Below are 23522 nucleotides of genomic sequence, written 5' to 3' on the forward strand. Positions count from 1 at the left end.
TATCCCTTGCTTCTCCACATCAGTAGGTTGCTGTACTAGTGGTTTGGTTCTTCGCCAAGTCTCTACCCTTCCTATTTTCTTGATATGGACTTCTCCTTATGACTTTACCTGTGGAAGATCCATTCTGCTAGTCTTCATGTCATTTTCAGAGTGAATTGCATTACATGTACTTGTTGCCTTCATGTGCCCATGTGAGGACATAAGCTCAGGATTCTCCTACTCTGCCACCTTCCCCTGCCTATTGGTGAGCTCTGCTTTCTGTAACACAAAATCATTCTTGTTCATACATCATGATTGTTACTATTTAAACAGGAGAGTATTGTTAGCATTAGTGGACATTTTATTTACAAAGGAAGCTACCTTCTGAGTAGGGTTGCCATAGAGCAAATTCAGGACAACTCAATTCTTCTATCTACTTCTGTATTCAATCTGTTCTGATATTTGTTTTGGTTGAAATAAATTTAAAAAATCCAGTCTCATACACATATGTAATTGGAAAAGGAAGGAACATTTTAATAGTTTTTTTAAAAGATAATTGTGAATATTCTTCTTTGATATCACACCACTGAAACCTACAAGTGACGGTTTCTTAAATGTGGAATCTGAAATCATATGAATGGACATTTATATACTGTAACATTAAAAGCTACTGATATATTATGGTGACAAATACTGTAAGTTGTTTTTTTTTGTAAGTTATTTTCATTGAAGTGACAGACTTCACTAAGTTTTGAGACAATGTCTGCCAAATACCCAAGTCTGAATAACCACTCTTTGTCGTTCTTTTTTAAGTTTTATTTTATTTAAATTTAATTAATTAAGATATAGTGTATTATTAGTTTCAGAGGTAGACGTCAGTGATTCATCAGTTACATATAACCCCAGTGCTCATTACATCAAGTGCCCTCCTTAATACCCATCACTCAATTATTCCATCTCCTCGCCCACCTCCCCTCCAGCAACCCTCAATTTGTTTCCTGTAGTTAAGAGTCTCTTATTGTTTGTCTCCCTCTCTGATTTTGTCTTATTTTATTTTTCCCTCTTTTTCTCTATGATCCTCTGTTTTGTTTCTTAAATTCCACATATGAGTGAAATCATATGATAATTGTCTTCCTGGCTTATTTCACTTAGCATAATACCATCTAGTTCCATCCACATTGTTACAAATGATAAGATTTCAAATTTTTTTGATGGCTGAGTAGTATTCCATATGTATATATAACCATATGTGTATATATATACATATAATGTATACACATTGCATTTTCTTTATCCACTCATCTGTCGATGGACATATGGCTCTTTTCATAGTTTGGCTATTGTGGACATTGCTGCTATAAACATTGGGGTGCAGATGCCCCTTTGGGTCACTACATTTGTATCCTTTGGGTAAATACCTAGTAAAGCAATTGCTGAGTGGTGGGGTAGCTCTATTTTTAACTTTTTGATCTCCATACTGTTTTCCAGAATGGCTGTCCCAACTTGCATTCCCATTAACAGTATAAGAGGGTTCCTCTTTCTCTGCATTCATCCCAACTTTTGTTGTTTCCTGACTTGTTTATTTTAGCCATTCTGACTGGTGTGAAGTGGTATTTCATTGTGGTTTTGATCTGTATTTCTCTGATTCCCAGTGATGTTGAATATTTTTTCATGTCTGTAGGCCATTTGTATGTCTTTGAAGAAACGCCTGTTCATGTCTTCTGTCCATTTCTTTTTTTTTTTTAAGATTTTATTTATTTATTCATGAGAAACATAGAGAGAGAGAGAGAATGGCAGAGACACAGGCAGAGGGAGAAGCAGGCTCCATGCAAGGAGCCCGATGTGGGACTCGATCCCCGGTCTCCAGGATCACACCCCGGGCTGCAGGCAGCACTAAACGGCTGCGCCACCACCACTGGGGCTGCCCCTTTCTGTCCATTTCTTAACTGGATTATTTGCTTTTGGGTATTGAGTTTGACAAGTTCTTTACAGATCTTGGATACTAGCCCTTTATCTGATAAGAGATTTGCTTATCAGAATCTTCTCCCATTCTGTAGTTGTCTTGGTTTTGTTGACTATTTCCTTTGATGTGCAAAAGTCCCAGGAGTTCATTTTGTCTGTCATTCTTTCAAGTAAAAGTGTTGTTCCATATAAAAAGTGGCTTGTTCAACTCACAACTGAATCACATAAATCCTTTTCCTCAGGACAACCATTGTGCCTTGGTATGCAGCAGGAATGCTTTGTGCTCTTTGTATCATAGATTTTTAAAAGACATTGAAAAAAAAATAAAATAAAAGACATTGAATCATCAGCAGTTCAGATTAAATAAAATTAGTAATCATTGCTATTTTATCAAGCATATTATTAAATGAAACTATTTTTTTTTCTTGTGAGTATATAACAGTAACCAATTCAATGGCTATTAGTATAGGCTGGTATCACTGCCTTGATTTCTATTAATGTACCAGCAATTTTACTGTCCATTACCTTTGTATTATAGTACAAATGTCAACACAGTTTGAAAGGCAAATTATGTTTTAGTATTATTTTGGAAATAGTTTTGACCTTGCAGATATTTTGAAAGGTTTTCAGGGCCCAAGGGGTCTACAGACCACATTTTGAGAACTGTTGGCCAAGAGCAAATCTTACTTGTAAGTGGTAGCAATCCATTTTTCACATAATTTGCATTCACACACAATTTTTCACAACTCTGTGAAGAGTCTATGGTCTTTTAACCAATACTGGCCTAACTGTTCTCACTAACCTGCTTACTGGTAATCATGACCCATCATATGCTGTTCTGGTTCCAGCTTATTTCCTCATTTCTAACCCTCCATTTTTCTTGCCAAAATAAAGATTACTGGCCTTTATTTTTGTCTGCCGAATCAAACCCCACATTAATTTTCTAATGATTCCAATTCAATTCTTAGTTTCGTTGCCAGGAATCAACCTAGCCCTTCAGGGTAGAATTTTATTGTATGTATGTATCTGTTTAATGAATTAAATAAATTCATTGATTTTAAAATGAATTTTCTGCAAATCTACTATTTCACTTGCTAGAGAGATAGCTTTTGCTTTGGGCCTTAAAGAGTGACATGATTTGAACAGGTGAAACGAGATTGTACGTTTTTCAAAGTATAAGAAATAATAATAATTGTATTAAGGTAAAAAAGCACAGGTACTGCTTAGGAAAAGGCAAGACGGATGCAGATAAGAGTAATCAAAGACAAGCGCAGAAAGGTACTAAGGGGTCATCTCATGGAAGGTGTTGAATGCCTAAGAGTTCATTTAATAAGCAGTGGGGAGCTACCAGAGATGTTTCAGGAGAGGCAGAGGTAATGGGGTAAAACAGACTCAATAATCAAAGCATTATTTGCGTATGATTTATTTGGCAACTGCCGATGAAAAGAATTTGATGGAAAAAGAGACTAGAGGCAAAAAAACCAGGTTGAAGGTCTGAACTAGGTTGATAGCCTTAGAAGTAGAGATGGGTGGAAATAGATTTTGAAAACAATGAAGTAAGATCAGTAAGTGGAGAAGTGGTTGTGAAAAAATGATTAGAGCTTCAAATATGAGTTACTGGGAGAATGATAATACTATTCACAGAAATCAGGAAGTCAGAAAAAGGAGCGGTTTGTGTGAGGCAAAATGATGAGTTCAGTTCTCTACCTATTAGGAATATAAGTAGTATATTCAAAGGGAACTAATTTTATACCCTTCAAGAACTGGAACCTAACAGGTATTAAAAGATTGTGGTTATTAGGCGTATAAGTAGCTATACTCAAGGGGGAACTAATTTTATAGCTCTTATGAGAACTGAAACCCAATATATTAGAATATTACAAGACGATAGTTATAGTTGGACTAGTTTTATGTTGTCTCTTTACAATATAAAGGAAAAAAATGCAGTTGGTATTTTAATTCCCTGTGAAGTTTCTTTCTAGACATCTGTAGCTTTCCTGTGGTCCATTTATCACAAAGATATCTCTAATAAAGTGATACATATTTATTGAATGATTAGCTTGTGTTATTTATTATACTAAATTTTATCAGTCCATCCTCATAACAACACTTAAAAAGTATTATCTGTATTTTCTTTTTTTTTTAATTTATTTTATTTTATTTATGATAGGCACACAGTGAGAGAGAGAGAGAGAGAGGCAGAGACACAGGCAGAGGGAGAAGCAGGCTCCATGCACTGGGAGCCCAACGTGGGACTCCATCCCGGGTCTCCAGGATCACGCCCTGGGCCAAAGGCAGGCGCTAAACCGCTGCGCCACCCAGGGATCCCCTATCTGTATTTTCATAAGAGAAATCAAGGTGCAAAGAGGTTAAGTCACTTTCTCAAGGTCAAGCAAGAAACGGAATGACATTTGAAACCAGGTTCTGTGTGATTTCAAAGTTCTTGTTTCTTCTACTTTATATGGCTAAAGTATTTACGTGCCTTTCTCCTTTTCCTTTTCAGAAAATGAAAAGGAAATAGTGCCTTTTAGCATGGACTATTGGTTTTTACTATACGATTGTATCCAGAGATACATTTAGTACCTGCTCAGGATATCTATATTAAGAAAGTCTTGTGCTTAAAAAGGCTTGACCCTTATTTCTTCCAGTTTTTTTTTTTTTTATTTCTTCCAGTTTTATTGAGATATATTTGACATGCAATGCCGTATAAGCTAAAGGTGTATAGCATAATGATTTCACTTAAAAATATTGTAAAATTATTACTGCAGTAAGTTTAATTGCCATCCATCATCTTATATAGATAAAATTGAAAAAGAAAGTTAAAAAAATTTTTTTTCTCTTGATGAGAACTCTTAGGATTTACTCTTTTTAACAACTTTTCCAGGGCAGCCTGGTGGCTCAGCGGTTTAGCCTCGCCTTCTTCAGCCTAGGGCGTGATCCTGGAGACCAGGGATCCAGTCCCATGTCGGGCTCCCTGTGTGGAGCCTGCTTCTCCCAATGCCTGTGTCTCTGCTCCCCCCCCCCGCCGTGTATTCTCATGAATAAATAAATAAAATCTTAAAAAAAAAAAACTTTTCCATAAATCAGGCAGCTATGTTGACTATCATCATCATGCTGTACATCACATCCCTAGTACTAATATAGCTTGTAATTAGATGTTTTTACCTTTTGACCTCCTTCCTTCAGTTCCCTTCTCCTTATCCCCTACTTTGGTAACCACAGATCTGATCGATTTTTTTTTATGAGCTTTATTTATTTATATTTTTAAGTTTAATTTTTATTTGTAAAGATTCTGCTTGTAAGTGAGATCTTATGGTGTTTATCTTAATCTGTCTTATTGCCTATAGCATACTGCCCTTAAGATCTACCCATGTTGTCCCAAATAGTAGGATTCCCTCATTTTTATGGATAAATAACATTCTGTTGTATTTATATATGTAATAACTTTTTTACTCTTTCATCCATTGATGGACACTTAAGTTGTTTCCATGTCTTGGCTATTGCAAATAATGCTATGATGAATATAGGGGTACAGATATCCTTTTGAATTTATCTTTTTGTTTCCTTTGGATATATTCCTCGAAGTGGAATTGCTGGGTCATATGGTATTTCTATTTTTAATTTCCTGTTTAAAATACTGTTTTCCACCTGTTTACAATTTCACTAACAGTGCACAAGGGTTCCCCTTTCTTTACATTCTTGCCAATGTCTGTTATTGCCTGTCTTTTTGATGATGGCTATCCTAACTAGCTTGAGGTGATATCTAATTGTGTTTTTTTTTTTTGCATTTTTAATGACTAATGATGTTAAACGTCTTTTTTTATGTACTTGTTGGCCTTTTATATGTCTTCTTTGGAAAAATGTTCAGATTTTTTGCCTATTTTTAATTGGATTATTATTATTCTTACAGTTATTGAGTTGTATGAGTTCTTTATATATTTTGGATGTTAATCCCTTATCAGATATATGGTTTGCAAATATTTTTTTCCCATTCTGTGGGTTGTCTTTTCATTTTGTTGGTTGTTCTTTTGCTGTGCAACAGCCTTTTGGTTTGATGTATTTCTACTTGTTAATTTTTTATTTTGTTGCTAGTACTTTGGATGCCATATCTGAAAAATTTTCACCAAGACCCCTGTAAAGGAGCTTTTTTCCTATATTTTCTTCTATGAGTTTTGGCTTTAGGTCTTATTTGTAAGTTTTTAATCCATTTCTAGTTAATTTTTCTAAGTGGTATAAGATAAGGGTCTAGTTTCATTCTTTTACATGTGAATATCACATTTTCCCAGCAGTATTTATTGAAGAGACTTTCTTTCCTCCAGTGAGGGGCTCTCCTTGGGGCATCTACTTTCTTCACTGGAATGACAATTCTTATCCTTTATTTAAGTTTTAAAATGTAACTATAGTAAAGTCATTTGAAAAATAATAAAAAGATAGGTAAGTTCCTTCTAAAGCCACTTTAAATTTAGACAGCAGAGAAGGCTCTTAATAGCAAGTCTGAGCATTCAAGTGTGGAGGTTTTCCTCTAGACAGAGGATGATGAGTTGGAAATTAATGATATAATTAGCTTCTCCCACAGGATGCAATGAGCAGGGATCCAAGAAAGATATGCCTGTGCTGTCTTTTACATGCACCACCTGGCACTTGGTGCTCAATGATACAAGTCCTTTCCCTTTTGCATTTTACAAAATACTTCCATACATCTCATTTCATTTTTGTATATATTAAAAAGAAAATTACAAGGAATGAACTGTTATTCTTATTGTATTGATACATAGGAATCTTTATTCATTGAGGCTGAGAATGATTGGATAATTCTGCAGTTGAGTCCCTCTAACCTGAATGTTCTGGATTTGCTAAATTGATCATGTAGGAATTGATCATGTGTCCCTCTGGCCACTGAGCTGTGATGATGACAAAGTCTGATAGGAAAGGTCTTCTTGCCTACTGTCCAAACTGAGCACTTTACCACTTAAGTAAAGACCCATGACACTTTCTGTGTAACACCATGGACTTCCCTTGTGCAGTGGCTGAGGACACTATTGTTAGTCCCTTTATTCCTAGGGTTGAATGGGTAACATTTTGTATTGAAAAATATACCAGTTGTTTAATTTGACAGAGTTCTTTTTTTTTTTTTTTTTTTTTTTTTTAATTTGACAGAGTTCTTAAAGTTTCCTGGAAAGTCTCAGACATGAAGTGGAGAAGTATATCAGACATAAAGAAAAGTGAAGCATCATGTGATCATGTCACATGAAGGAGACCTGCATGCAAACAGCATAAAAGGAAGATAGAAGATAAGGTTAACTAGATATTCAAAGTTCAGATGATAGAGGAAACTGACAAGGAAGATTATAAATTTTGACTGTAATTTTTTTAAAAGATTTTATTTATTTATTTGAAAGAGAGAGAAAGAACATGGGGGAGGGGTAGAGGGAGAGAGAGAAGCAGAGTCCCTGCTGAGCAGGGAGCCCGATATGGGGCTCAATCCCAGGATCCTTGGGATCATGACTTGGGCCAAAGGCAGATGCTTAACTGACTGAGCCACACAGGCGCCCCTGACTGTAATGTATTTAAGAAACATTTGACTACTAGACTACTAGAAGGAAAGAAATTATTGACAAGGAAAGTCCTATAACCTTATTTAAGACATGTTGTTATGCCTTTATTTCAGGCTCCTTCATTCTGTGAAAAGGGAAGGAAAGCATAATGACGGAGTAACTCAGGAGAACTGCACACCACATGTTCTCCAAAGGAGAGTAGGAGGAGTAACTGTCAGAACGCTACGGGTGATTGGGATGCCTCACTGGCTCTGTCATTAGAGCCTGTGACTCCGGGTCTCAGGATTGTGATTTTGAGCCCATGTGGGATATAGAGATTACTTAAATAAGAAAAAGAAAACTTTTTTTAAGAAGAAGAAGAAGAAAAAAAGAACAGAATGGGTGAATTGTTCTTCCCTCAACTAGTGTAGACACTAGGAAACTAAGAAAATTTCCTTATTACACTAAATTGAGACCTTTACAAAATCAGAATCCTGTATATCATAAGATAGTTAAATTAAGCCCCCTAATATATAATCACCTAGAAAAAAACACAGTGACATCCTGAGTAAGCTAGAATACCTACAAAACAAATTTAAATAGATCTGCATTGGATCCAATATCTATATATCATACCTAATGTCTATATTCTACTAGTGCATGTAATTAATATGTATAAATTCCCTACTATATGCCAGGCACTGAGGATACAGTGTTCATAAGACAGATATGATCCCTGACCTCATGGAACTTGCAGTCTCCTGGGGAAAATAGACATTACATAAACAATGCGTTCATTTTTACCTGTACAACTTTGCAAAAAATAAATATCTTTTGAGGTTTTACGCTAGGTGTGGAAGATACCAAAACCACCGTCCTCAAGAAAGTGAAAGTTGAGTCTACTTGGTGGGAATGCATTACAATTGGTAAAACATCTCTAATTGTTACTTTTAGTGCTGGGCATTTCCATAACCTTTTAACATGATTCAACTCAAATCCCCTTCTTGCTCAAATTCCCAACTCAATCCACTTGCACCTATTATAGAATACCATTCCTTGTTACCACGGAAGGCAAATCGAAAGAGCCTGTGGATTTTTCCACTGAACTATTTCTCTGTCATATTGAACTTCAGCTGAAATGAAACAGACCTATTTCGTTTCTGTTTCAGAAAACAGAAAGCTGCATTTTCTTTTATCTAAGGGTTTATGGAATTCACAAGATCTGAAAAGTCTGTTTTAGAAAATGGCACAGTGGAGAGCTGAACATAAAGACCCTGGTCCAATAGCTTTATGTCTAGCACTTGTTCTTATGTGTTAACAAGAGTTTTGGATTGTAAGAAATGAATTACCTCACATTTATTGTTTAGACTCTCTAAGGCAATATAACTAGAGGTAAGGGTAAGCACACTGCTCTCCCTCAAAAAACATCAGAGGGACTATTTCTGAGTCATCAGACAAATATAATAAGAACTTATCTCTTGAGTTCACTCCTCTAAAAACAGGAAGGTTTCAGAGCATATGGAGCATTTCAGTTTCTGGTCCCAATTTTGGAGCCATATAATCATTCATCACATCTATTAGCTGACAATCAACAGTACAAGAAATTCAAGTCTTGGGACGCTTGGGTGACTCAGTCCATTAAGCATCTGCCTTCAGCTCACATCATGATCCCAAGGTCCTAGAATCGAGTCCCACATCAAATCCCACATTGGGCTCCCTGCTCAGTGAGGAATCTGCTTCTCCCTCTCTCTCTGCTCCTCCCTCCCCCACTTGTACTCGCTCGCTTTCTCTCTCAAATAAATAAATAAATAAATAAATAAATAAATAAATAAATAAAATCTTTAAAAAAAAATCAAAATGTCAGCACTAGTAAATGTTTCACTAAGACTGCAGCAATTTGAGATATATTACCTTTGTGAAATAATTTTAATAGTAAATAACCTTTTAAAAATTCATTCTGGGCTCCTCCAAGAAAAGAAAAATATAAAACCCAAAATAGCATTTCCTAAAAGATTCTGTAGTGTTCCAAAATTGGAAATGTGTGTTTATTTTTTTTTTAAGGTTTTATTTATTTATTCATGAGAGACACAGGAGAGAGAGGCAGAGACGCAGGCAAAGGGAGAAGCAGGCTCCATGCAGGCAGCCCGATGTGGGACTCGATCCTGGGTCTCCAGGATCATGCCCCGGGCCCAAGGCGGCACTAAACCGCTGAGCCACCTGGGCTGCCCTGGAAATGTGTATTTAAATAAAATTTTTTAAATGATAACAACCATTCCATGGAATGCTTTTTTTTTTTAATTGGTGATTTTTTGAAAAACAAAAACCAACAACTCTAATTTCAAGTCTTTCTTGATTTCTTTAGTATAAATACAACCACCATGAACAATACCGAGTTACTAACCTGAAATCACTAAAGTTAGAGTTAGAAGACATGTGCACAATCAGCTCTTAGGAGTCTATGGGAGTGGGCTCCAGCACCCACTGACTGTGATCCGGGGAAAGATAAATATTAATTTATTTTCTGTTAAGGAGCCAAAGACTACATTTTTATCTGATATGGTTCTTAGAAAATCTAGTTTTTGGAATTATACCTAAGTTTGATTTTAATATTTTATCAAACTCAAGATTCCTTTTATAAATCTTTTCAATGTTGCACACGTTGATGTGATTTAGGTTTAAATGTGTCAATTTTCCCTAATGAGAAATACAAAGATGTAAATGTTTGTTAGCAAGACAGTGATATTAGAAAGATTTATGTTGCTCAACTTGGCAGTAATGTTTCTTTTCCATTGGATGAGGTAAATTTATATTTAAATTTATATTTATTTATGTCCACCAGATGGCAGACATTTCACAGCAACCTTACAAATAAAGGACATCTTCATTTTTGCAAGGCTGAGCAATAATTTTTGAAGATTCTAAAGGAAATTAAAAGCACTTTGATTAAACAAGAAATGCAGAAGCACATTTGCAACTTGGATGTACTCTCATTCCCCACCCCACCCCACCCCCCTCCTCCAGCCCACACTACTTCTTTGGGTTCCAGAAGGCATTATGTGACTGCGCTTTTCTGAAATATTTTTCATTATGGAAACATGTCAATTTGAACATGGTTAAAATTGAACTTTTCTTCTCCTTCACTTCTCTTTCACCCTTTCTTTCCAGCTGCTCATTTAAGAAACCTGGAAATCACCCTTGATAATTCCACTTTCCCTGCCTTTTCTATTGAATTCATCATCAATCCTACTGATTCTTATCTGTCATTTTTCCTTGGGATGATTGCCATAGTTTCCTAACCCATCTCCCTTCTCTTGTCCACACAACAGAAATAGCATTGTTTTAAAAATGTAAATCAGAACATGTTATTTTTTTCTTAAATCCTTCAGTGGTTTACATTAACTTGAAGAAATTTTTTTCTTTCAATGTTGATTTTTTTTTCCTTTTAAGGTAATTAGCTTCTTACTTATTAAAACAGTCTCAGGGCAGCCCTGGTGGCTCAGTGGTTTAGCGCCACCTTTGGCCCAGGGCGTGATCCTGGAGACCAGGGATGGAGTCCCACGTTGGGCTCCCTGCGTGGAGCCTGCTTCTCCCTCTCCCTGTGTCTCTGCCTCTCTCTCTCTCTCTCTGTGTGTCTTTCATGGATAAATAAATAAAATTTAAAAAAATAAAATAAAATAAAACAGTCTCAGAATAAACTAGTGAATGTGAGCAGATAAAAGGAAAAGCAATAAGCTCCAATAATTCCACTTGATGCAGCTACTTGGTTCTGTAGTATAGTGCGGGTACTCTCAACAGAAAATATAAGTTGTTACTTTAGTGTCCCTAGGATCATAATGTACATGCCACCTACCATAGGCAGATCTTAGGATATTATTTTGAGGGTATGGAATTCTCCTGAGAGAAATTGTGAAGGGAACTTAGGAATGATGGTTAGATCAGAAAACAATAATATGGGGATCCCTGGGTGGCTCAGAGGTTTAGCGCCACCTTCAGCCCAGAGCCTGATCCTGAAGACCCAGGATCGAGTCCCACGTCGGGCTCCCTGCATGGAGCCTGCTTCCCCCTCTGCCTGGGTCTCTGCCTCGCTCTCTCTCTCTCTCTCTGTCTCTCATAAATAAATTTTAAAAAAAGAGAAAACAATATTAAGAGCTTTTGACTAGAAAATGTTGAGATACATCTGCCTCAGTTCCTTGGGAGGATTCTTCACTGTTCCAGTTACCTATTGCTGTATAACAAACCACCTCAACTCAGTAGCCCAGGACAATAGTCTGTTTATTATTATCAACACTCATGGCTCTGAGGCTGACTAGTTTCAGTTAAGCCCAGCTTTCTGTGGTTGCAGTCAGACTGTGGCTGGAGCTGGAGTCATCTTGAGGCTTCTGCATCCACGTGTGTACAGGAGTAGGGGCTGTTGGCTGGGACCTCATCAAGGGCTTTTGGCCGGAACATGTACACATGTCCTTTCGATGTGGCTTAGGCTTCTTCACAATAATTGATCAGTGTGGGTGCATAAAGACTTAGCCATCTTAGCCCAACCTGGCACAGTGCAGAAGGGCCATTCTAGCTCTACAGTTCCCTGTAGCATCAGCCAAGGCTGTCACTGTGATGGCATCACAGCTCAACTTCTCTGTGTATTCTTGCTTCCTTCCCTTCCACAGTTGCTAGTCCTGTGGCTTTCCTTAATAAATATCATACACATTAACTTAATCTTAGAGTTGGTTCCTGGGGAACCCAGTTTAAAACAACATGGAAACTATGAATTCAGTAGGGAAGGCTAGCTAGTGAGCACTAAATGAACCATAATCATATGAAGCCAGTCAGTGTCGGTGCCAGAATTTCCATTTGGGCACATTGGGAGCTGTATTCTGTTTTGTGTATGTGTGTGTGTTTGAGGATATTGGGATGGGGAAGGGGAACTCATTTTGTGGACATATTTTGAAGTTACTTACGTATAAGTACAATATGACTTCATTGTATATTTATTTGTGGGGCTTGTCTGGGCAGCTGATGGAGATAAAGGGATGAGAATAAAAGACCCTGCATACATATGCACATCCCCGCACTCCTTCTTTGCCACTCTTAGGATGATCATCTAAGGTTGGCTGAAAGAGTTGTGGAATTCTTCAGAAAGTCTTGTAAAGAATTGAGGCACTTAGCATTGTTGGTGGTGCTTTGTGGCCAAAGATGAGCAAGAGAATAATCATGGGGGCAGAATCAGAGATTGCAATGACATAGCTGATGGAGCGTACACAAACCGGTAACATTCACGGCTTAAATTAATATTGTCCTGTAGGAAATTCACTTGATGACTTTAAGAAGTTTGTTAGAGTCTGTTTGGGAATCAAGCAAAAAACTCAGAGCTTCAAAACTCATTCTCTCCCAAATATTAATATAATTTACTCCCTTTGTTTCCTTTAACTTTTTGTGAAGTATCACTTTCTCAAGTCTCTGCTTAAACTAGAACCTCTTTTGATGATAGATATTTTCTGATCTGTGGCCTGTAGAACAGAGATATCTAGCATGCAAGAAGAGGGAAGAATGGAGACTCCGAGGGAAGCAGAGGCCTCACTCCAGGATAGCGAGCCTTTTTTGATTTCCCATTGGTGCTTGCAGCCCTGGATCCTGTATCTCTGCTCTTTTTCCCCTTTTCATGTAACTCAGTTGGATCTCTATCAGTTGCCACCAAGATTTATTTATTTTTTATTTATTTTTAATTTTATTTATTTATTCATGAGAGACACAGAGAGAGAGGCAGAGACACAAGCAGAGGGAGAAGCAGGCTCCATGCCGGGAGCCCGACGTGGGACTCGATCCCGGGACTCCAGGATCGTGCCCTGGGCCAAAGGCAGGCGCTAAACCTCTGAGCCACCCAGGGATCCCCTCTTTTTTCTCTTATAGAGAAGCAGACACTGCTCAGCAGCATAAAGGTATTTCTGTTAAAAGATTGAATCTAAGATGTTCAGAAAAGTATCAGTCTAATATTTCTCTTCCATTTGGGGACACTTGTAAAAACATAATCTTGGGGGACCTGGATGGTTCAGTTGGTTAAGCATCTGACCCTTGATTTCAGCTCAAGTCATAATCTCCTGTGTCATGAGATTGAGCCCTGCTTCCGGCTCTACCCTCAGTGGGGAGTCAGCTTGCAGAGTCTCTCCCTCTGCTTCCCCCCACCCCCAATTTGTGCACACACACCCTCTATCAAATAAGTAAATCTTTTTTTTTAAACCCATAATCCTGTACTGTTTCTCTTTTTTTTGTTGTTTTGTTTTTGTTTTTCATTATTATAACTCTTTGTATACTTATACAGAGGGTCTTTTAAAGGGAGGCAGGCAGGCAGACTTGAGGAGACATTGCTTGCTATGTCCTCTGAAAAGGTCTCTACGACCTGCAACAGTCTGCAGGTCTGTTTATCTTAATAATTTGCTTCCTTAGTAATTATTTTTAAAATGACATCTCTACTTTTTAAAAGGTAATTAAATATTTGTGAGGTTTCTTTGTTAAGCCAGAAGAAGAGTTTTAGAATGTCTTTTTCCCTTTATGCACAAATGAAAAATATCTTTGACTCTTGGTTTCCTTATTCAAATAGGAATAACTGTCTCATTAACTGGGGGACCAGTCAAGGTTACAGTGCTTCCCAATTCAAACTTATCTTAATTGTTATCACCCATTTTCTTTTCATTAACTGATCCCTAGTATTAGGGGGAAGTACTTTAATTTCATAGATCTTTATATCCTGTTATTTCCCAAACAATATTAAAAGACAGTATTTCCTATTATTTCCCAAACAATATCAAAATATATAAAAAAGACTATTTTTATACTGTAGTATAAACTTACTGCTTATCAGGATTCTTAGGGGGCTGAGTCTGAGTGCTACTTGAAGAAAAACATAATTTGATTTTTGTAGTCTCTTAGGCATAAAACTCTATAAAATCATTTTGTCAAAAAATAAAATAAAATAAAATAATTTTGTCAGGAAATCAGACTTGCTTTTGGGTCATATCCAAATGTTATTTATCTTATCTGGTGTACTTGAATGGTATCTTCTGAATTTTGGAGATCTGCTTGGTTCTAGGATTGTTTGTTTGAATACATAGTCCAGGCCTGGGCAACACTAAGAAAGGGGGGTAAGGTGTTGGTGAATTGGGGCCTTGTATCTTTGGTGAGATTAGTCAGAGGTATCCCTTAAATCAAGGCTGCCTAGGGTTTCTCAAATGCAGGCGTTGTTTTTGTTTTTGCCACATTTATCTAAAGAATGGATTTTGTCTTCTCATTTCTTTATTACCCTTGGTCCATACTGCGTCATCTACCTCTTACATATTATCCATGCAATTAAAGCACAAAGCTTTTGTAACACATGTGGGGAAATCTTTGCACACTTACAAAGAGGTAATCTGATTTACAGACTAATTTCTTCATTTGCTTCTAGTCCATATAGGGAACTTTTCCTGATTTTTTAAGACATGAGATTTCTTTCCTTCATTTATTTTTCAGGTTGACTTTTGGGTTCAGAATGAAGTTCATTTCATGGCAGCTTGTAACATCTTGTATTTTTACACTTTAAGTCTCTTACTCATTGAAGCTTATTCTTAACCAGCCCCTCTTTTCCCCAGGCATGTGGGCTCCGACAATTCCCTTGATTTTTTCCCTTTTTTAAAAATAATTTCCCAAGGGTGCTGGGATGGCTCAGTTGGTTAAGGTCTGACTCTTGATTTCAGCTCAGGTCATGATCTCAGGGTTGTCAGATGGCGCACGCACAGCAGGGTGTCTGCTTAAGATTTTCTCCCTCTACTCACCAGTCCCCCCCACTCACACTCGTGCTTTCTCTCTCTCTCTCTCCCCCCCCCCAAATAAATAATCTTAAAAAAAAAAAAAGAAAGAATTCCCCAATTCTTGGAAGTTTCAAAGCCACCTAGCTAGTAAATAAAGAAGCCATAATTCAAAACCAGGCAGTTTCTTTCTAGAGCCTGGAGTCTTAGTCACTGTAGTACCTCTATTCAACTATGGACATGGGATGGGCATGAGGCAGAAGACTGAAGACAAGAGAGAGAGGTTCCAGTGCGGTTATTCCAAGCACCAGTTCAGGGATCCGCTTAAGAATAGGTCAGGTAATACAGCTGGGCTAGCTTTAAAAAAACAAAACCAAAGGCAGGGTGGGTACAGTTTTTGTTTTATCATTGTCTCAACCTCAATATCCATTCCAAATCTTCTTCGTACTTTCTTCTTGTAGACTTTGGGTCTACATGAAAGTAGAATTCTTAGAAAAAAATTTTTTTTCAAGTTCCCGAAGTAGAGCATGCTGATTGGTACCCTCCTCCCCAGCTAGGAACATACGGATGAGCAGGCGCTCATGCACACACACACATCCATTCTCTGTATGACAGATGCTGTAATTAACCCTTTAAGAACTACCAAAGTACAAATTTCTCTCATTTTCAGTTCTTTTCTTTCCAGGTCTTCCCAGTACTTGCTTATTTCTTCCAGTAATACTAACATACCTGTTCCAGTCACAGTTGCTGCATAAGAAACCACTTCCAATTTAGTGGAGTCAAACCACAATTATATTATGGTTTCTATGAATTAGGCTCACTAGTGACATGAGACACTGACTGAAGTTGGAATAGTATATGTGGCATTCTAGAGCTACAAAACAGGAGTGTTCCAGCCAAAAGGATGGAAACTGCATCACCTTTAATGACCTAGCTAGCTTCAGTGTCTTTGATTATAAGCAAGTTACAAGCCTGCCCAGATCTGTTATTCCATTGCTTTTTTCCTCTCCATTGCATAAGATCGAGATGAAATCACAGTCCCAAAAGGAACCTCAAAAGTCACCTAGTCCAATCCTCTACTTCATGCAAGTGTTAATTACTCTCTGGAAAAAGGATTCTGTTATTTACATTGACTTTCTCCTCAAATTTCAATCTTTTTTTTTTTAAAAAAATGTGAGTTCTAACAAATTTTATCCTTCATTTTATTTTTATTTATTTATGTATTTATTTGACAGAGTGAGAGAGCACAAGCACAGAGGGAGAGGAAGAAGCAGGCTTCCTGCTGAACAGAGAGCCAGGTCTGAGTTCAATCCCAGGACCCTGGGACCATGACCTGAGCTGAAGGCAGACTCAACAGACTGACCTACCCAGGTGCCCCAGCACTTCATTTTATTTTTAATAGTCATACATATTTTTGCAAAATTATTCAAGAAGTTTAATAATACAGTAATAATTACTTTTAAAGAATTAACAGTTTAAATGAAACAGAATAACTGTATACATAGTAAAAGGACAAGCATAGGCCCAGACTATGAGTAAGTGCTCAAGGAAAGGACAGTTTAAAGAATAGTCAGAAACCTCTACTTAACCCCACATGAGGGTGGGGTTCTCATGATGAGATAGTGCATGTGCTCCTTCTCTCTCTCCTTGAGCGCCTCAACTCCCAATATGAAGATACACATGAAGGCAACCATCCACAAACTATAGAACCTGCCAGCACCTTAATCTTGGAATTCCTAGCCTCTGGAACTGTGAAAAATAAATGTCCGTTATTTAAGCCACCCAATCTACAGTATCTTAGTGGTTTGAATTGACTGACACTAAGGAAATTGAATATTTGGGTTTAGAAATGCATTTTCCCATAGGAAACTTCATTTAAATAATGATTCATTTCTGAGGTAAGCCATTAACTGAATCCATAATGTAGTTGAAATATGAAATATTTCAAAATAAAAAGTTTAAACTATTATAATATCAGTTTTTATTTTTTATTTTATTTATTTTTAAGGTTTTATGTATTTATTTGACTGAGCACAAGCTGGGGGAGTGGCAGGCAGAGGCAGAGAGAAACAGGCTCCCTGCCGGGCAAGGAGCCATGTGGGGCTCAATCCCAGAACTCTGGGATCATGACAGTTGAACCAACTGAGCCACCCAGGTGCTCCTAATATTGGTTTTTAAATACAACAGGTAAATAAAGCATTTGTTTGTGTAGCAGGAGCCCTGGGTTCAGTCCTCGCTTCTGCTCTTCTCTGGCTGAATCTGACCAAATCATTTTACCTCTCTGTCCCTCAGTTTCTTTACTTGTAAAATGAAAGGGTAGGAAAAGTTCTGGAAAAAGTATGTTTTAAAAAAATTCCTTCCCATTCCACACCCACTAAAAGAAACTCAAAGAAGCAAACTAGAGAAGGAAACTTTATCCACACTGAAACTAAGAAATGCCCTAACTTCATACTACAAATTCTAAAGAACATTATCAACAACTTAGCAGAGAAGCCAGGCTATGATACATGGTTCTCTTGCTTCTGCACAAATGCAAACCATGTAGAGATTGAGGTTCCTCTAACTATTCATTTTTAGAAGAATGAGAGCTTCAAAGGATGGGTGGCCTTCAGGAAAAACAGCAAACTCCCTGCTTTGAGTCATTACCCTGCTAAAGATCTCCAGGAGACAATGGCATGTCCAGAAGTTCTATTTAGGGTGGATGGGAGGCTACAGATTGGTTAGAACAGGAGCCTTAAAGCTGATTTTGCAAAGCACTTTATATGACTGAGGATACATCAGAGTTCAATATTAAAGAGTTGGGGAGGAGACACCTCTAAAATTATGGAGCCAGTAATCCCTAGGTACCTTTCAACTCTGCCATTGCCAAAAATAATAGGATAGGAGGAGAAAACCTTCAATAAAGGAGAAATGCATTCCTTCTTAGAAACTACTCGAGGGATGCCTGGGGGGCTCAGTGGTTGAGCATCTGCCTTTGGCTCAGGGCGTGATCCTGGAGTCCTGGGATCGAGTCCCGCGTCAAGCTCTCTGCATGGAGCCTGCTTCTCCCTCTGCCTCTGTCTCTGCCTCTCTCTCTCTGTGTCTCTCATGAATAAATAAAGAAAATCTTAAATATATATATATATATATATATATATATATATATATATATATAAAATAAAATAAAGGTTGAACTCTATAAATGGTTTCTATGGCTCTTTTCAACTCTAATATTCTAAGACTTGGTGGATAAGAAATCTTTATCTTGAATATTGGTACTTAGCAAAATATAGATTTAAGTGAAAGTGAGTGAAGTGGTCAGTAAGGACTTCATAATGATTCTGAGGGGTGCTCCGAACAACTTTCAAATATATTAGATTCAAGTTTTCTGTGATCATTGATTTTACCCCCAATATTGAGACTCTGCTGCAGGAAGGTCAAGAGCATGATCCTCAAGGTTAGGCACATGGAGAGTAGTCTTTGAGTTTGTAAATGGAACAAAGAAAGTGGGAGTGAAATTTTTCTATGAGTGAGCCAAGATTTGGAAGCAGAAAGAAAGACAGGTTGAAAATGGTGTGTAGGAAGGACCTCTGCTAAAGCCAGATGTTAATCAGAGTAGCTGCAGAGATGAGAAGGCTCTTGAGGAGGACTCCTCCATATCCTATTGATGCTCACACCCTTGATGCCTTGCCACATGCTCCTCCGTGTCCTGGTCCTGGAGCCCCATCAGTCCTGCTTGCAGCCTGCCCACTGAGAACACAGAGTGATCCCGAAGGCAAGCTGGCTGAGCAGGCCGGGTGCTTCGACATATCCACCCACGTGAAGGCCATGATGGATCCTGGAGCCAAGCTGCCCAGTCAGAGTTTAACCTGCTCTGGGTGGCCTGTAAGAATGTCTTCAGGGACTGCAGAGGTCCTTGGAGGATCTTCTCAATCATGGAGCAAAAGATGAACATTTCTGACCGGAAGTTGCAACTGCTTAAGAACTACTGGGAAAAAGAGTCTGAACTGAAATTCATCTGTACCACTGTCCTGCAGTTGTTGGACGAGTACTTAATAACCAATGCAACTAATTCAGAAAGGGAAGTCTATTATCTGAAAATGGAGTTTACTTCTAGTAACCCTTGTTGCACATAGTAACGATTGAAAACAAACTATAGATAATTCTGGAGAAGCTTTCCAAAAGGCATTCGACATAAACTAAAGAGATGGAACCCACACGCCAATCTATGTTGGGCTGACTCTTTTCTGTAGTCTACTATGAGGTCCATAGTAACCCTGAGCGTGCCTGCACACTGGCTGAAACCACTTTTGTTGTTGCTTTACTGAACATAACATACAGTATCATATTAGTTTTAGGTGTGCAAATGATTTGACATTTGTATACATTACTCGGTGCTCACCACTATAGGCGTACTTTTAATCCCCTTACCCATTTTCCCCATCTCCCCACCTACTTCCCCTCTGGCAACTATTAGATTGTTCTCTGAATTTTTGCTCTGTTTTTTTTTTCTCCTTTTTAGTTTGTTATTATATTGTATTTGTCTTTCTCTGTCTTATTACTTCACTTGGCATTTTACCCTCCAGGTCCATTTATCTATATTGTTGCAAATGGCAAGATGTAATTCTTTTTTTTTTTTTTTTTTTTTAGCTGAATGATATTTCACACTACATCTTCTTATCCATCTATTGATGGACACTTGTGTTGCTTCCATATAGTGGCTACTGTAAATAATGATGTAAAGAACATAGGAGTGCATATATCCTTTTGAATTAGTGGATAAATACCCGATATTTAGTGAAATTACTGGATCATATGGAAATTCTATTTTTAATTTTTTAAGGCACCTGCAAACTGTTTTCCACAGGGACTGTACCGATTTGTGTTGCCACCAACAGTGCAGTAGTGTTCCTTTTTCTCTTCGTCTTTGTCAACACTTGTTTCTTGTCTTTTTTATTCTAGTCATTCTGACGAGTGTAATGATACTGCATTGTGGTTTTGGTTTGCATTTCCCTGATGATTAGTAATGTTGAGCATCTTTTCATGTGTCTGTTGTCCATCTCTATGACTTTGGAAAAAATGTCTATATGAGTCCACTGCCCATTTTAATTGGATTGTTTGTTTTCTTTTTGGTGTTCAGTTGTATAAGCTCTTCATATATTTTGGATATGAACCCTTTCTTGGACATATCATTTACAAATATCTTCTCACATTCAGCAGATTACCTTGTCATTTTGTTGATGGTTTTCTTTGCTATGCAAAGGCTTTTAAGTTTGATATAGTTCCAATTGTTTATTTTTTTTATTTTATGTTTCTATGGCCAGTATTTTTTAAAGATTTTATTTATTTATTCATGACAGATGCAGAGAGAAGCAGAGGGAGAAGCAGGCTCCCTGCAGGGAGCCCGATGTGGGGCTCGATCCCGGATCCTGAGATCACACCCTGAGCCAAAGGCAGACGCTCAACTGCTGAGCCACCCAGGCATCCCTGTATGCACAATATTAAAGAAATCACTACCTATGTTTTTTTCTAGAAGTTTTATGGTTTCATGCCTCACATTTAGGTACTTAATCCATTTTAAATTTATTTTTGTGTATGGTATAAGAAACTGGTCCTGTTTTATTCTTTGGTATATAGCTGTCTGGATTTTCCAGCACCATTTATTGAAGATTCTGTGTTTTCCCCATTGTATATTCTTGCCTCCTTCATGGTAGATTAATTGACAATATAAGTGTGGGTTTATTTCTGAGCTCTCTATTCTGTTCTATTGATCTGTGTGTCTATTTTTGTGCCATGCCTAAGACCACTTTTGATGAAGCCATCACAGAACTTAATGCACTGAATGAAGACTCAAACAAAGCACCCTTATAATGCAGTAGCTTAGTGACAACCTAACATTGTGGACATTGGACAATGCAGAAGAAGAATGTGAGGTACAGAAGGGGCAGAAAACTAAATGTATTCAGGGTGTTATCCTTTTTTCCTTCAAGACACCTTTCTACATGTCTCCATTCCTTGGATTTTCTTTTTTTTCTTTATTTAATTTTTCTTTATTTTTAAAAAAGATTTTATTTTTTATTTGAGAGAGAGCAAGAGAGAGCACAAGCAGAGGAGAGAGACAGAGGGAGAGCAGGGAACCCGACTTAGGGCTCCCTCCCAGGACCCTGAGATCATGACCTGAGCTGAAGGCAGACATCTAACCGACTGAGCCACCCAAGCGTGCCCCTTTATTATTTTTTTACAATTTTTTTTATTCACTTGAAAGAGAGCACGTGAGTGGGGGGAAGGAGGAACAGATGGAGAGGGAGAGAGAGAATCTCAAGCAGACTCCGTACCCAATGTGGAGCCAAATCCCATGACCCCAAGGTCATGAGCCAGACACCAAGTCAGATGCTTAACCAACTGAGCCACTCACTCCACTTGGATTTTCTGTAGCAAAGAAATCCATTCATGTTTATGGAATCATCCATTTGATATTTCACAATGGATTACATTTCTTAGAGTAAGTGTTTTACCATAGATGTCTTGTAAGCCTTCTCTTCTTCAGATATAAATGATTTGTGTTGAGTATCATGGGGAATATAGTGGATATTTAAAACTAGAAATAAAGGGGTGGGGGGAATGTAGGACAAAATCCCTCTAGAATAGGATTATAGAAGAGGTACTGAAGCAGACAGTTCCCCATGCTGGTCAACAGGTGGCATTAGAGTTGCTTGGATGCCTCCTGGAACAGAGGGTGGAAATGTTCAGGATCAAGGTAGGTTTTGGGTGAATGTGTGAGGAGGCAGTGTGATGGCTGTCTTTATTTATGTCTTATCTCTCTTTCTAAATTGTTTATTGCTTCAAGCTTGGAACATTTTCACATAAAACTAATAGTTGTGCTGAACTTTTCTGTGCTTTAGTTTTCTTCCTTTAAAATGGATATAACAGGGCAGCCCAGGTGTGGCTCAGTGGTTCAGCACTGCCTTTGGCCCAGGGCATACTGGAGACCCACTCCAGGAGTTCAGGTCTTAGAGTGGGACTTCTACCCAGATGCCTGTTTTCATGTCAGTTTTTCTTGAGAATGTTGCTCAGTCCTGGGCCCCAGCTAGGCCTTGACAACCTACCTATCCATTTCTTACCCTCTTATCCTGATATCCCAACCATCCACTGTCCCTTAGATGCTAGATGAGAGTCTTCCGCAAACACCATCCCTCAAGAACAACTATCACTGTCCTTTTGACAAAAATTTCTTTAGTCTAAAAGACAGTAGTAATCATCACATCTTCTCTTGGATGTGGACCCAAATTAACTCTGCATTCCCCATACCACTTCAGACCCTATTGTTGGGATTTCTGACAGGCCAGCAAAAGGTGGCCAAGCTGCTGGGTTATCCTTCCCTTCCCTTGTCCATGCCCATTTCCACCTTCCATACTGGCTCAGAAAGCCTCACTCATGGCAATATGGAAATAAAATAGGATTTAGCTCTGTTTGAGTCTCACCTCTTCTACTTGGAGTTTATATCACTTTGTGCAAGCTGAAGCTCTCTGAGTGTCAATTTCCTCGTGTCAAGTCGTATTCTAAAAATGTAAAATAAATACATAAATAAAATAATAAAAATGTTTATTTTGCAGGGTTGTGAGGATTAAATGAGATAAGGCATGGAAAAATACTTCATTTTGGAGTGGTACTTGTCCTGCCCATGACCAATTCTTGGATTAGAGATTAAAAATTATACCTTGTGGGCTCAAAGATGTTTTGTTTGGGCTTGTGTCAGGGGTCCCCAAGACCACCCCCAGATTTGATGATTCACTAAGAGGATATACAGGACTAAGCATATAGACATACTCAAAGGCTATGATTTATCATGAAAACGGATATGCAGCCAAATCAGCAAAGAAAAAGCACATGAGGTAAAGTCCAGGGTAAACCAGGCATAAGCTTTCAAGGGTCCTTTCCCATGGAGTCACACAGAATTTGCTTGGCTGCCCCAGCAATAAGTTAAGACAACACAGATAGAATGCTACACAGCAAGAAGCTTGTTAAAGACTCAGCTACCAAAAAAAAAAAACAGACTCAGCTACCTGGGTTTCTACTGGGAACTTGTCATGTAGGCAGCTCCTGCCAGGCATATACCAAAATTCCAGACTCTCAGAAGGAAAGCAGGTGCTTAGCATGAACCACATTGTACGAACAGCTCAGACACAGTGAGTCAGTCTTAACAATTTTGGGAATGGTGAGAACCCTCCTAAATTTCGAATTCCCACCAGCCATGGGTCAACGTGTAAGTAAGCTTTTCTAAGAATAAGCAGGTTGACCT

At 38.0% G+C, this 23522-nt stretch overlaps 1 long non-coding RNA gene and 1 pseudogene across 12 annotated transcripts in view; both read left to right on the plus strand.

Annotated features, from left to right (window-relative positions):
• LOC140602782 (uncharacterized) overlaps positions 1–23522 on the plus strand; it is a 73903-nt gene that overhangs the window by 26198 nt on the left and 24183 nt on the right. For 4 of the 12 annotated variants that reach the window (XR_012005675.1, XR_012005681.1, XR_012005687.1 and 1 more), the window contains 2 exons: positions 16480–16615; positions 20584–22828. The exons of 3 other annotated variants lie outside the window; for them this stretch is intronic. This is a non-coding gene — a long non-coding RNA (uncharacterized lncRNA). Of the gene's footprint in view, positions 1–4111; positions 4363–7609; positions 8402–16479; positions 16616–20583; positions 22829–23522 lie in introns of those variants that run through there. 5 more of the 12 variants (XR_012005682.1, XR_012005676.1, XR_012005680.1 and 2 more) reach the window with 4 other exon arrangements.
• On the plus strand, positions 18373–20573 carry LOC140602780 (14-3-3 protein theta pseudogene; annotated as a pseudogene).

This window comes from Canis lupus, chromosome 13, assembly GCF_048164855.1.
Source record: "Canis lupus baileyi chromosome 13, mCanLup2.hap1, whole genome shotgun sequence".
In the NCBI taxonomy this organism is placed as follows: Eukaryota; Metazoa; Chordata; class Mammalia; order Carnivora; family Canidae; genus Canis; species Canis lupus.